Source organism: Prionailurus viverrinus, chromosome C2 (genome assembly GCF_022837055.1).
Source record: "Prionailurus viverrinus isolate Anna chromosome C2, UM_Priviv_1.0, whole genome shotgun sequence".
NCBI lineage: Eukaryota > Metazoa > Chordata > Mammalia > Carnivora > Felidae > Prionailurus > Prionailurus viverrinus.
The window spans coordinates 33,711,096-33,726,018 of record NC_062569.1 but is presented as its reverse complement, the minus strand read 5'-3'; the positions used below and the strand labels follow the sequence as shown (position 1 = coordinate 33,726,018).

The window sequence follows — 14,923 nt, the reverse complement described above, 5'->3', positions numbered from 1 at the left end:
CCAAAGGCCCCACTTTCTAATATCATCACATTGAGGGTTAGGATTTCAACATATGAATGTTTTTTAACATTTATTCATTTTTGAGAGAGAGAGAGAGAGAGAGAGAGACAGAGAGAGAATGAGTGGGGGAGGGAGACACATAATCTGAAGCAGGCTCCAGGCGAGCTGTCAGCACAGAGCCCAACATGGGACTCGAACCCATGAACCGTGAGATCATGACCTGAGCTGAAGTCGGATGGTTAGCCAACTGAGCCACCCAGGAACCCCAATCTATTTATTTTTGAGAGAGAGAAAGGCAGGGGAGGAGCAGAGAGAGAGGGAGACACAGAGTCTGAAGCAGACTCCAGGCTCTGAGCTGTCAGCCCAGAGTCCGACCCAGGGCTTGAACCCACGAACTGTGAGATCATGATCTGAGCCAAAGTTGGACGCTTAACCTACTGAGCCACCCAGGCACCCCTTTCTATTTCTTATTGATTTATAACGACCCTTTGTATATTAAGGACACAAACATTTTTATTATTTTAGTGTAATTTTTTTCAGTTTCTCCCAGCTTGCCATGCCTTGGGTTTGTTTCTAGACGCACAGAGGGTCCTGGTTAGACTGATGCTGCATTTTTCATTTTGCAGGAAAGAACAATTTTTTTTTTCCTGAGACAGGCAATCTCTTTTGTAAGTGCATCTATCACCTTTAAGGTGATTTTTTCAGGGAATGTGCTAGAGTATAATTTGTGCCCAAGGAAAAGGTTTGAAGCCCAAGCTTCAGCCAGTTCTTGACATGTCAGAGTGCAGGCCACTTGTTGCAAGGTCCTCAGATTTTTCAAGAGAAATCAGCAAACCAGATTTTTATGTAAAATCTCATTTTGACTATATACCTGTCAATCCATCCATCACCACTGTGAAAACCCAACAACATACTTTTGACCTACGATTACCTCAGTTAGCATTTGCGGCCAGCATCCGGGCATTGGGAGATCTGTCCCATACACCTCAGATGCCCTTCTGGAAGCTAGAGCTGGCTCTGGAGCTGGCTTCTGAGGTGTGATGCCAACAGTTGACAGCAGAGAGCACTCCCATGGTGGGCTGCCTAGGGTCTAAAGTCCACCTTCAGTCAGCAGTTGGTCCCACTGCCTCCTGTCACATCCCTAAGTGTAGGAAGGAGACCAGTTGTGACGGTGTCTGTGCTGAGTCAGAGAGCACGTGTCTGTCACTGGCCTGAGGAAGGGGTGAGAGGCTATGGGGCCAGATGAGAACCGCAGGTATTCAGGACCCAGCCTCTTGGTATTCTTCGAAACCTAAAATAGAGCACATAGGAGGCACTCACTAACTCTTGGCTGTATCGAATGTTGAAATGTGGCCCAGGAGGGGAAGGATGTGAAGGTTCCATGTGTGGGAAGTCTTGGTCAGCCAAAGACAGTTTTAGCTTTTGGAATTACTGACAAGGTAGATGAGGCTGTATGTCAAGTTCACTTTCTCACAACAACCCTGCAAAGGAGGGTACCCCAGTTACACAAAGGGGAATTGAGGCTGGTGTAAATGACACATACAAACACACACGGGTACCGCCAGAGCTCCTTTCTGCATACTTCAGGGATCCAGTGGGAAGAGAACTGAGAAACAAATTTTCCAAGCCCCCACAGATTTCAGATTTGTATGAACTCTAGAGGGCACATCACTGACTGCAAGGCCCTGGGCTAAGCCTAGAGATGGCTTAGCTAATTTGGTTCTCATAATGACCCTGCTAGACAGAGTTTATTTTTCCCATTTTACAGAAGGGTTAAGTGACTTTTCCAGGGTTACATAGTTTGGGAATGTGGAAATGTAAATGCATCATTTAAAATGTTTAATTCCAGTATAGTTAACACACAATGTTATATTAGTTTCAGGTGTACAATATAGTGATCCAAAAATTCCATACATCACCCAGTGCTCATCACAAGTGCATTCCCTAATCCCCATCACCTATTTCACCCATCCCCTATCCTCTCCTCTCTGGTAACCATCAGTTTGTTCTATATAGTTAACAGTCTGTTTCTTGGTTTGCCTTTCTCTCTCTCTCTCTTTTTTCCTTTGCTTATTTGTTTTGTTTCTCATTTTTTACAGGGTGTCCTATGCTTATCTTTTTAATGTTTCTTTTTTTTTTGAGAGAGAGAGAGAGAGAGAGAGAGAGAGCATGAGCAGGGGGAGGGGCAGAGAGAGGGGGGGACAGAGGATCCAAAGCAGGCTCCATGCTGATAGCAGTGAGCCTGACATGGGGCTCGAACTCACGAACCGTGAGATCATGACCTGAGACGAAGTTAGAAGTATGACGCTTAACCAAGAGACACCCAGGTGCCCCAGTTTGTTTTGTTTCTTAAATTCCACATATGAGTGAAATCATATGGTATTTTTCTTTCTCTGACTTATTTTGCTTGTCATTATTCTCCCTAGCTCCATCCTTGTTGTTGTAAATGGCAAGATTTCATTCTTTTTTAATGGCTGAGTGATATTCCATTGCGTGTGTGTGTGTGTGTGTGTGTGTGTGTATTTGTGTGTATTTGCGTGTGTCCATCACCTCTTCTCTATCCATTCATCTGTTGATGGCATTTGGGCTACTTCCATAATTTGGCTTTTGTAAATAATGCTGCAATAAACACAGAGGTGCATAAATCCCTTTGAATTAGTGTTTTTGTATTTTTTTTGGGTAAATACCCAGTAGTGTGATTACTGGATCATACGGTAGTTCTACTTTTAACTTTTTGAAGAAACTCCATATGGTTTTCCAGAGTGGCTGTACCAGTTTGCATTCCCACCAACAGTGCACAAGGGTTCCTTTTTTCTCCATATCCTCACCAACACTTGTTTCTTGTGTGTTTGATTTTAGCCATTTGGACAGGTGTGAAATGGTATCTCTTTGTAGTTTTGCTTTGCATTTCCCTGATGGTAAGTGACATTGAGCATCTTTTGATGTGTCTGTTGCCTATCTGTATGTCTTCTTTGGAGAAATGTCTGTTGATGTTTTCTGCCCATTTTTTAAAAGAATTGTTATGCCACCTGTTGTTTTTTATATTTTTATGATTTTTTAAAAATCTTTAAACGTTTATTTATTTTAGAGAGAGAGAGACAACGCGGGCAAGGGGCAGAGAGAGAGGGAGACAGAGGATCTAAAGTGGGCTGTGCACTGGCAGCGGAGAGCTGGATGCAGGGCTTGAACTCACGAACCGTGAGATCATGACCTGAGCCAAAGCTGGACACTCAACAGACTGAGCCACCCAGTTGTCCCCTGCCCATTTTTTAATTGGTTGATTTATTTGTCTGTGTGTTGAGTTTTATCAGCTCTTTATATATTGTGGATATATATTTATCAGCTCTTTATTGAATACATCATTTGCAAATATCTTCTATTCGGTAGGTTGCCTTTTAGTTTTGTTGATTGTTTCTCTCACTGTGAAGATTTTTATTTTGACATAGTCCCAATAGTTTATTTTTTCTTTTGTTTCCCTTGCCACAGGAGACATACCTAGAAAATGCTGCTACAGCTGATGTCAGAGAAATTATTGCCTGTGCTTTCTTCTAGGATGTTGTTGTGTCTTTGACCCTAAAGCCTGTGTCTTTGTCTCCCCTCTAGTAGGTGGCACGAACTCCTGGAGTGAAAAGTGTGCCCTGGCCAAGAGGAAGAGGAGGAACAAGATTCCCCATCAGAGTAGATGGCTTATAGACATCCCTACTGGGTCCTGGTCCTGGCCGGCCAGTTCTTTTTTTCCATTTAAAAAATTGTGGTAAAATATATAGATGCCATAAAATCTACCCTTTTAACCATTGTCAAATGTACAATTCAGTGGCGTTAAGTACATTCAACCAACCCCACCATCCATCTCTAGAACTTCTCCATCATTCCAAATTGAAACTGTACCCGTTGAACAACTCCCTATTCCCTACAACCCCCGCCCCAGCCCCTGGTAACCACTATTCTACTTTCTGGAATAGCTCTATGAATTTGACTATTCTAGTTACCTTGTATAAGTGGAATTATATAACATTTCTCCTTTTGCATCTGGTTTATCTCACCTACCGTAGTATTTCCAAGGTTTATTCATAGTGGGGCATGTGTCAGTCCTTCATTATGTTTTAAGACTGAATAACAGTTCATCGTATGTATGTACTACATTTTGTTCATCCATTTATATGTTAACGGACACAAGTTGTTTACACCTTTGGGCTGTTGTGAGTAATGCTGTTATGAACAGGAACGTACAAATATCTGTTTCAATTCTTTCAACGTTTTTTTTTTTTTTTTTTTTTTTTAATTTATTTTTGGGACAGAGAGAGACAGAGCATGAACGGGGGAGGGGCAGAGAGAGAGGGAGACACAGAATTGGAAACAGGCTCCAGGCTCCGAGCCATCAGCCCAGAGCCTGACGGGGGGCTCGAACTCACGGACCGCGAGATCGTGACCTGGCTGAAGTCGGACGCTTAACCGACTGCGCCACCCAGGCTCCCCAGTCCCTGTTTTAATTCTTTTGAGTATTTACCCAGAAATGGAATCGTCAGATCACATGCTAATTTTATTTTCAATGCTTTGAGGACTCACCATTCTCTTTTTCACAGCAGCCGTACCATTTTATATTCCCACCAGCAATGAAAGGAGGGGTAGGGGCTCCAATTTGTCACATCCTTGCCAACACTTGTTGCCTTACACGTTTGCAGATTGAGACTGGAACGGGAGGAAGACCTTTTAAAAAAAAAAAAAGCCAGAAATCTGAGTCTCAGTAAAGCAATGACTGGCTAGGGATCGGGGACCATATCAGGGGAGAAGGAGTTCTTGGGTCCTGGGTTTCAGAGGCAGATCCACAGGACAAGCTAGAAGGTTGGGGGTTGTGGGTTGCTCGCCATAGGGACTAGCTCTGCAACTGCTCCGGCTTTTCAGCAGAACAGCCTTTGTTGTTGTTGTTGTTGTTGGTGGTGGTGGTGGTGGTGTGTGTGGGGGGGTGGCTGTGTAGACCGGAGCACGTCCAGCCTCCCTGGGCTCCACGCGGCCGCCCTCTCAGGAAGGCCTGGGAGCCATTCTCTTGGATCCTGGATTTTCGCAACGGATTAAACGTGGCATTCCCTCCTTCCCTTCTCCGTAACAACCTAAAAATAGCTCGTCCCGGGGGGAGGCGGATGGGAGAAGCTCCACCCCTGTCTGGGTGGGGTGGGGAGGCAGTCTCGAGAGCGCGAGGCGTCGGAGACCCGGGGGCCTCCGGCTGCTGGTGCGGAAGGCTCTGTCGCCCGCGGGCCCGCAGGTCGGCTGCACGGGGGTGGGCGGCCGGTTCGGTGCCCGCCGGGGAGGGCGTCCGGGCTCCACGACGCTGGGGGAGCATCCCCGGCCAGCGCGGCGGCGAGCGTTCCGGGAACGGCCCCCGGGAGGTCGGGGCGGTGGAGCGAGCCGGGAGGCGGGGCCGGGGCCGGGGCCGAGCTGGGGAGCCCGCACCTCCGGACCTCTGCCGGCTCCGCCGGCTCCGGCGGCCCCCAGGAGAGCGGGGCTGCGTGGGAAAACTATGGCAGGAATTCGGCTCGGGAGGGGTGCGGGTGGGGAGCGCCCTCGCCGTCCGAGCTGTGGATGCCGCGGGCTGCCGGAGGTTAAACATTAGCGACGCCCGGCAGGGGACCAGCCGGCGGAGCTGGGGCTCTGGACCGCCGCTTCCTGCTCCCCGCGTGGGCCCCCAAATCCAGCTCTCTCGGCCTGCCCTGGACCGAGGTACCCCGGGAGGGAAGCAGGAGTGACTGCACCCCCAGGATTGGGCTTCCCTGGGTGGACAGACTTGGATGCTTACTTTTTGAAAAAAGTAAAATGGTTTGGGGGGCTTGATGCTCTGAGTTCTGCAGGTAAAAGGGGATCTTTTGATAATGAGGTGATTTAAAAACAAACACATTGGCATCTTGGTTTGTCCCTCTTGCGCTCTGGGGCTGGAGTTTAGCAGGAGGCAGCACAATGGTATTTTCCTTTTGAAGTCGATGAAGATGAAGTCCAGGGGAGACTTGCTTTGTACAGGACGGAATGAGGATCCAGAAGGGGGTCTGGAGGGCTTGGACAAGGGCTGGCCTTCAGCCAGCACCCTAAGGGCCCGGCCCCTACCTGCCCCTCCATTGTTCACGGAATTTGATTTCTAACAGCACAGCACTTGGAAGAGAAGCCTGGTGAGTGAGGTGCTTTCACTGTGGCCTCTCACACTTTTCATCTGCAGACAGAGTGGGTGGTCTCCCTCCTCTGTCAGGGTCCCTCATCACTTCCTTCTGTCCCCCTGGAGCTGAGGACTGGCCAGTGAGAACAACCCCACTTACAGAAGGCCAGTCCTACAGTCAAGTGGTTGATAAACAGTCTTTTTTTTTCCTGTCTCTGTCAGCACCAGGGGTCTAGAGATATCTTCCTCATGTGGAGATACTTTTGGATACTGTCCAACTTGATAAAATGGTCCCACAGAGGTATATGCTTCAGGTTGGGAACAGAAGCCTGAATTCCTTTGTGGAATATAACTGGCTTCTGCCACAGAGCTGGGGTTTGGTCAAAAGGCCTGTGGCTCAGTGGACACTGACAGGAGCAGGGAAGGGGGCAACTTGGTGGGCTGTTCCGAAACCCCTGGCAGGCCCCTTTTGTAAACGGCCAGTCCTGGTTAGCAGGGTTGACTACCTGCAATGCCAGCTGTACCTAGGCCTTGCGCCTCTAGGGGGGTTTCTGTGGGGGCTCCATGGGAAAGAAAGCGTCAGTATATTCTACACTGGTATTCTTTTAGATGTGAAAAGCAGTAGTGAGTTTTGACAATTCTGTACCTAGGAAGATAGGTCATGTCGGTTTGTAGTCTTCCTCCCTAAAATACTCCTAAGCAAGGCCAGCCAAAGCCCTTCCCCCAATTTTTATTTTATTAAAATTTTTTTCATGTTTATTTATTTGAGAGAGAGAGAGAGAGAGAGAGAGAGAGCGGGGTAGAGGCAGAGAGAAAGAGAGTCACGGAATCCAAAGCACGCTCCAGGCTCTGAGCTGTCAGCAGAGAGCCTGATGCGGGGCTGGAACTCATGAACCTCGAGATCATGACCTGACCTTAAGTCCGACAGTTAAGTGACTGAGCCACCCATATTTTTGACAAAACTATTGGTGCCGTTTTTTAAAAATGCCTCCTTAGAGGAAAATACAGGCTTCCAGTTATGGAGTAAGTCAACAGAATAAAAAGCAGAGCATAAGGGATACAGTCAGTGATACTGTAGTAGATGGAATGGGACAGGTAGTAGCTACTCTGTTTGTATGTAGCTACTATGTATGCTATATTTGTGAACATAGCATAATGGATAAACTTGTCAAATCACTAGGTTGTACACCTGAAACTAATGTGTAACATTGTGTGTCAACTACACTAAAGAATAAAGATAGGGGCGCCTGGGTGGCGCAGTCGGTTAAGCATCCGACTTCAGCCAGGTCACGATCTCGCGGTCTGTGAGTTCGAGCCCCGCGTCAGGCTCTGGGCTGATGGCTCAGAGCCTGGAGCCTGTTTCCAATTCTGTGTCTCCCTCTCTCTCTGCCCCTCCCCCATTCATGCTCTGTCTCTCTCTGACCCAAAAAAAAAAAAAAAAAAAAAAAAAGAATAAAGATAGAAAACTACCTCCTTAAAGTTCCTGGGAATGGAAGCCAGCTGTAAGGGAGAGAGCGGTTCGCTACTTGTTGGTTCTGGGAGTGGGTGCAGACCCCAGGAAGGGCAAGAGGGAGTGGGAAAGGTACACCTTTCTTTAGAAAACAACAGAATCAGGGAATAAGGCTAAGATCTGTAATGATAATGTTCTAGAAGAGCTCTTGAGTCACTCTCATCTCCTTTGGGATCCCCAGGGCTCCCTCGTCTTTGGTGTGAGCATAGCTTGTTTGCAAACTGTGTGAGGGTTTCCTTGGCAGCCATAACAGTGAGCACTAATGACATGCCTGGGCTTCCCAGGGCGTGTACTGCTGAAGGTGGCTCAGGAGCCAGGGCACCTTGACTCTAACAGCTGCTCTTGGCTGCGTTCTTGAAGGAGCAGAAGAGACAGTAAGGTGGCAGCGGCAGTGTTATAGTTAGCTGTCAATTTGTATTAGAATCAGCCATTTGATTGATTTTGTGCAAGTTATCTTTGACAGATTATAGGTGGGCAGGTTTCAGAAGAACCGTAAAGTCTTCAGGAGTTGTTCCTCCATGGGATGGCTGCCTCATGAGGTGGTGAGCACCTCATCACGGTGGGTGTGCAAGGCAAGAAAGCTTTCTTTCTTGGCTGTGGGATTGCCCCAGGTAGAAACCATCTCTTCAGTAATGAAGCAACCTTGGAATGTTAGCATAAATAGCATTCTTTGGGGTCCACTAATGCATGGTATTGATCTAGGATTGGAAGTTTCCTGGGACCCCATCAAAACATCTAGAGACGGTTAACATGGCTTCAGATTTCGTAATGACAGCAAGTCATTTCTGCCTTGTGTTTCTATTTCCAGATGTGGGGACAGCTGTCTGCTGATAACTCAGTCTGGAGAAAGCACTGTGTTCCTGCCTGTGGGGGGTGTGTGGTTTCCAGGTAACCCGCAGCACTCTTATTTGGCTTTGTCTCCTGCCATCCCAATCTGGACGCAAGCTGTGGAGTTGAGTCGTGTTCAGCTATGCTCTGTGGAGATACAGAGAAAATTTCGAGTCTCCGGCACTGGTCCTCTTGTGATTTCCTGTAAAATCTTTCCGTTCTCGGAGATTGGACAAGAGATCTCAGGTACTGTCATTTTCATGATGGGAAGTAATCTACGTGCCATCATCATCATCATCATTGGGAGGTAGTTTGGCATAACTCCAAAGCCTTGGAGTCAGAATTTGATTCGAATTTTGGCTTCAGATTTTAGCAGTTGAGTGAGTTGGGGCAGGTCTCTTAGCTTTTCTGAGCCTCGGTTTCTACATTTGTCAGATGAGGCAGATCAGAGCTACGTACAAGGTTGTATGATGGGTAGAAATAGCAAGGCTGGCACAGTGCCTGGTACACAGAAACTTTGACAGTTCTGTTCAGGTGAATAGCAAGCTGGAGTACAAGTAATATGCTAGGGGTTAGAATACAACAGATATGAATAAGCCCTGGGGGACCTTATAGCTGGGGGAGAAGGGGGGGAGAAGGGAGACAGGAATGTCCTGGTATGGCCTCTCCTTGGTACACCCACTGCACCCTGTCCTAGCTCCTACCCTGGCACTTACCAGTCTGTAGGGTAATTTTTGTGTATTTTTCTGTCATTCTAGAGAACTCTGGAGCCAGACACCATCATTTACTAGTTGTATGAGTGTGGGAAAGTCTTTTGCCCTCTTGGGTCACCTCTGAGTTTCTTCATTTGTACCCTGGGTTGTAGTGAGAACTAAGTGGGATAGTGCATGGTGAGCCTTATAACTGTGTGGAGCACACACTTCCAGAACTACTAACTGGTTTCATTAACAACGGAGGGACTGTTGCCTGGGTCGCCATCAATTCTGAATGCCAGTCATGGTGCCTGGCACTTAATAGGGGCTCAGGAGTCATTTGTTGATGACAGATTTGCACAGCCACACCAGTACAGACCGGAGCGTGGCCAGGTGCCCAAAGGAGTGTACACCCTGCTCTGGGAGCCCAGGGGAGGGGCAGGGAGTTCTGACTGTGAGCCTGGGAGGGATTTATGGTGGCTGTCAGGTGTGAGGAAAGCCTTGAAGCGTGCGTTCATTCACGGGCAGTGGGAGCAGGAGGATGTGGTGCAGGTCCATCTCTACCAATAGGCAGCATGATAGTGGCTAAGAGGTCAGACTCCGTAGCCAGGCTGCATAGGTCTGGATCTTGCCTCTTGTGTCTGGGGCAAACTTCTTTACTTCTTTGTGCTTTGGATAATATTAGTACCCCCTTGAGGGCTTGTCCTGAGGATTACAGGGGTTATTCTTTTTTAAATGCTTGTTTATTTTGAGAGAGAGAGAGCGCACATATGCAAGCACAGGCGGGGGAGGGGCAGGGAGAGAGGGAGAGAGAATCCCAAGCAGGCTCTGCGTTGTTAGCGCAGAGCCTGTCGTGGGGCTCGATCTCACAAACTGTGAAATCATGACCAGAGCCAAAATTAAGAGCCGGATGCTTAACCAACTGAGCCACCCAGGCGCCCCTACATGAGTTATTTTTTATAAAGCACTTAAAAACAGGGCCTATAAATAAATATGCCAGAGATATGAATGTGTGGACAGTAAGTAATATTGTAAGTGGGAGATGCAGCTAGAAAGCTGGTTTGAAAACAGTTCATAAAGGTCTTTGAATATCTTTTTAGGTACTAGAATTTAGAATTAGCCAATGAGGGACACATAAATCCATTTCCATATGGCTGAAGCCCAGTGATGGCTGCCCCTTTTAAGATTTTATTTTATTATTATTTTTTATTAAAAAAAATTTTTTTTGTCGCTCCTTATCAGGGAAATACAAATCAAAACCACACTCAGGTATCACCTCACGCCAGTCAGAGTGGCCAAAATGAACAAATCAGGAGACTATAGATGCTGGAGAGGATGTGGAGAAACGGGAACCCTCTTGCACTGTTGGTGGGAATGCAAATTGGTGCAGCCGCTCTGGAAAGCAGTGTGGAGGTTCCTCAGAAAATTAAAAATAGACCTACCCTATGACCCAGCAATAGCACTGCTAGGAATTTATCCAAGGGATACAGGAGTACTGATGCATAGGGCCACTTGTACCCCAATGTTCATAGCAGCACTCTCAACAATAGCCAAATTATGGAAAGAGCCTAAATGTCCATCAACTGATGAATGGATAAAGAAATTGTGGTTTATATACACAATGGAATATTACATGGCAATGAGAAAAAATGAAATATGGCCGGCCTTTTGTAGCAACGTGGATGGAACTGGAGAGTGTGATGCTAAGTGAAATAAGCCATACAGAGAAAGACAGATACCATATGGTTTCACTCTTATGTGGATCCTGAGAAACTTAACAGGAACCCATGGGGGAGGGGAAGGAAAAAAAAAAAAAAGAGGTTAGAATGGGAGAGAGCCAAAGCATAAGAGACTGTTAAAAACTGAGAACAAACTGAGGGTTGATGGGGGGTGGGAGGGAGGAGAGGGTGGGTGATGGGTATTGAGGAGGGCACCTTTTGGGATGAGCACTGGGTGTTGTATGGAAACCAATTTGTCAATAAATTTCATAAAAAAAAAAAATTTTAACATTTATTTATTTTTGAGATAGAGAGAGACAGAGCATGAACAGGGGAGGGGCAGAGAGAGAGGGAGACACAGAATCTGAAACGGGCTCCGGGCTCCAAGCTGTCAGCACAGAGCCCGACGCGGGGCTCAAACTCATGGATCGTGAGATCGTGACCTGAGCCGAAGTTGGCTGCTCAACCGACTGAGCCACCCAGGCGCCCCTATTATTTTTTATTTTAGAGAGAGAGAGAGAGAGAGCACAAGTGGGGATGGGGGGTGGAGAGACAGAGAGAGAGAGAGAGAGAGAGAGAGAGAGAGAGAGAGAGAATCTCAAGCAGGCTCCATGCTCAGCATAGAGCTTGATGTGAGGCTCAATCTGATGACCTTGGGATCATGGCCTGAGCTGAAATCAAGAGTTGGTTGCTCACCCCACTGAACTGCTGCCCCTTTTACACAGGGTGTGCACTCCCCATTTTGCCACAATCCCCAACACTTCCTAGTACAGTCGTTCTGAATCAATAAATCTGGGGGTTTGCATTTCTAACAAGTTCCCAGATGCTGCTGCTACTAGTTGGGACCAGTTTGAGAACCACTGCCTAATTGTATCTTGGACACTCGAGTAGGGAATCATTTGTTATATTTCCTGCATTTAATGCTACCTTCCTGGCTCTAGGAGAGTTTGGATTTGCAATTTCTGGTATATCAGTATTAGAAGGCTGGATCTAAAGGTCCCAAGAGAGAGATGGGCCAGCAAGAAAGAGATTTGGGAGTGGCTGAGGCTCAGCCTGAAGCAGGCCTTCGGTAGCTGACGCTGTGGGTATGTGTGAGCTCATCCTCTGGGAGAGTGTGCAAGGAGGGATGGGTTGTGAATGAACAACTGAGTATCACGAGGGCATTGCCCACCCACAACTCTTCCCCACGTTAAAGGAAGGGGAAACAGATAGTAACTGTTCCAGGAAGAGGCTAGAAGAAACATTCGAAAAGGTGGGAGAAGTGAGAGAGTTGCTGGTGGAGCATTCTTGGCCTTAATCTTAGAGAGAGGACTGTGGGCAAACCTCTGAGGCTAAAGCTTAAATAGTTAAATGGTGAGCTCTAGGTGAGCTCCCAGTCTGGGGAAGGATAGGAAGCAGGTGTCCAGTTACCCCACGGCATGCCTGGTAACCTGCTGTTGCTCTGAGGCATAGCTTGTTGTGGCAATTGTCTCTGGGGCTGCAGTGACACAGCGGCAGCTTGGAGCTGAGCATGGTAAGTATCATGTCTCCTGTCTCCTTTTTTTTTTTTTTTTAATTTTAAGTAGTGCAACATGTTAAGTAGAAATGAGCTGATCTTCTCATGGCCATGATGGGGGTGCACGTGGCTGGATAGTTTTGGTTTTGGAGTATATTTGGGGGAGGGGTATCTGAGAAAGGGAAGCATGGGAGTTAAAGTGGAAAAGGTGGGTGAGTGGCGGCCTGTGAGCAGTCTTCAAGGCCGGGCTGAGGGGTTTGGACATTGTACTGTGGCAACATGGGGCACGCTGAGATCCTGTGTGGAGGGCGGATGTGTAGTTAATATACCTCGGTAACCCCAGTGCTGGGCACCAGGCCTGGCACCACTAGGCATGCTGTGAATGAGGGAGGGTGGTGAGTGAATGAATGAAGGAGTTTGAGGCATAAGGGGTCATGATCTGATCAAAGCGAAGTTTTAGGACAAACAGCTTTAAGAATCAGTGTTCAGAGTCCACTTTGGAGCCAGATGCACCTCCAACCGTACTTCAGCTCTGGCCCCCTAACCTGGGACAACACTCCTAACTTCTCCAGACGTCAGTTTCCTGTCTGTAAAATGGGAACAGTGATACCTGTTTGTAAATTTGTATGTAGAGGTCGTGTGTGGCACAGAGGCTGGCCCTCGATTCTCCGGGGCCCGAACGTTACTGAGTGCCTTCGCCTTGCACCTCCTCCAGTTCTCAAGGACCCTATGGGGAGGTAGGGCAGGCCATCACGCCTGTCCCTGTCTTTCTCAGGTGAAGGCTCAGGAGGTCAGGGGTCTTTCCTGGAGGCCTTCCCCACCTTGCAAGCCTAGCCCCACCATTCCTTCAAGGCCTTTCTCCTTCATGAGGTCAGTGACCTCTCTTCTGACTTTCTCTTGTGCTGAAAAGTCTCATCTAGAAAGAACTTGATTAAATAGGGTCACCTGTACTTCTTGTTGCCCCTGTCAGATTCAAAGTTCAAGGGCAGAAATTGTATTTTTTTTTTAAGTTTTTTTTTTAAGGTTTATTTATTTATTTATTTATTTATTTTTATTTTTATTTTTATTTTTTTATGTTTTTTTCAACGTTTATTTATTTTTGGGACAGAGAGAGACAGAGCATGAACGGGGGAGGGGCAGAGAGAGAGGGAGACACAGAATCAGAAACAGGCTCCAGGCTCTGAGCCATCAGCCCAGAGCCTGACGTGGGGCTCGAACTCACGGACCGCGAGATCGTGACCTGGCTGAAGTCGGACGCTTAACCGATTGCGCCACCCAGGCGCCCCAGGTTTATTTATTTTTGAGGAAGAGAGAGAGAGACAGAATGTGAGCAGGGGAGGGGCAGAGAGAGAGGGAGACACAGAATCCGAAGCAGGCTCCAGGCTATGAGCTGTCAGCACAGAGCCCGATGCGGGGCTTGAACTCACAAACGGTGAGATCCTGACCTGAGCCGAAGTCGGACGCCCAACCAACTGAGCCACCCAGGCGACCCAGAAACTGTATTTTTTAAATAAAAATTATAAAAGTAATAGATGATGATAGTAAAGAACTTTGAATAGTATGGAAAGGTGGAAAGTGGAAAATCAGTCTTCAGCTTCCATTCCCACTCCCAGAGACAACCATTGCTCACAGATTGTTTATTTTTACGGAAATACCATAGTCTATGCTTACAAAATGTTGGAGATAATGAATCATATATAGGAATCATAAATTAGTATATTTAATTTAATTATTATTATATATGAGTAACAACTTTGAATCATTCATATATGTGTATGTACATGCATATATATTATTTATGTACCATTACCATTATTGATCTGTATAAGGCTTCCCTGTCTATCCATTTCCTATTGATGCATTTTCCATCTATTTATTTATTTATCCCTGTTTCACACCCCATTTCCTTCCTCCTTTATAGGCAACCATTCTAATGTGGGATATATCTATACATCTGTATAGAATATACAGGTATAGATATATCGAATAGATATAGGTAGATACAGATGTGAGATATACATATATTTATTTTTGCATATTATTATTAGATATGATTATATTAATTATCATTCAAGCAGATAGGGATATATCTCTGTGTGTGTATATACATAAACACACACTCATTCTGTATCAGTGCATGAATAGTAGCCTTATTCTTTTTTTTTTAAATGTTTATTTATTTATTTTGAGAGAGAGAATGTGCATGCGAGCAGGGGAGGGGCAGAAAGAGAGGGAGACAGAATTCCAAAAGGCTCTGCACTGACAGTGCAGAGCCCAACATGGGCCTCAATTTCACGAGCTGTGAGATCATAATCTGAGCCGACATCAAGAGTCCGATGCTTAACCGACTGAGCCACCCAATAGTTGCCTTTTTCTTATCAATACCTGCATAGTATTTCATTGTATAGAGATACCATTTGTATCCCCTCTTGTACTTTGTGCTTCACTTTCTTATATTTTTTCTTGTACTTTGCTGTTACAAACAACACAACAATGATGGTTTTTGCACAGGCACCGTTGCACACTTGTATAAGTTTATCT

At 46.5% G+C, this 14,923-nt stretch overlaps 1 protein-coding gene across 12 annotated transcripts in view; it reads left to right on the top strand.

The window, feature by feature from the left end:
* The first annotated feature begins 5,139 nt into the window (after positions 1-5,139).
* DZIP1L (DAZ interacting zinc finger protein 1 like) overlaps positions 5,140-14,923 on the top strand; it is a 44,663-nt gene continuing 34,879 nt past the window's right edge. The window contains exons 1-3 of one of the 12 annotated variants that reach the window (XM_047875874.1): positions 5,214-5,260; positions 6,010-6,155; positions 8,458-8,723. The gene's annotated coding sequence lies outside the window, so the exon portion shown is untranslated. Of the gene's footprint in view, positions 5,261-5,289; positions 6,156-8,457; positions 8,724-11,483; positions 11,973-12,014; positions 13,253-14,923 lie in introns of those variants that run through there. The other 11 variants (XM_047875871.1, XM_047875873.1, XM_047875869.1 and 8 more) reach the window with 11 other exon arrangements.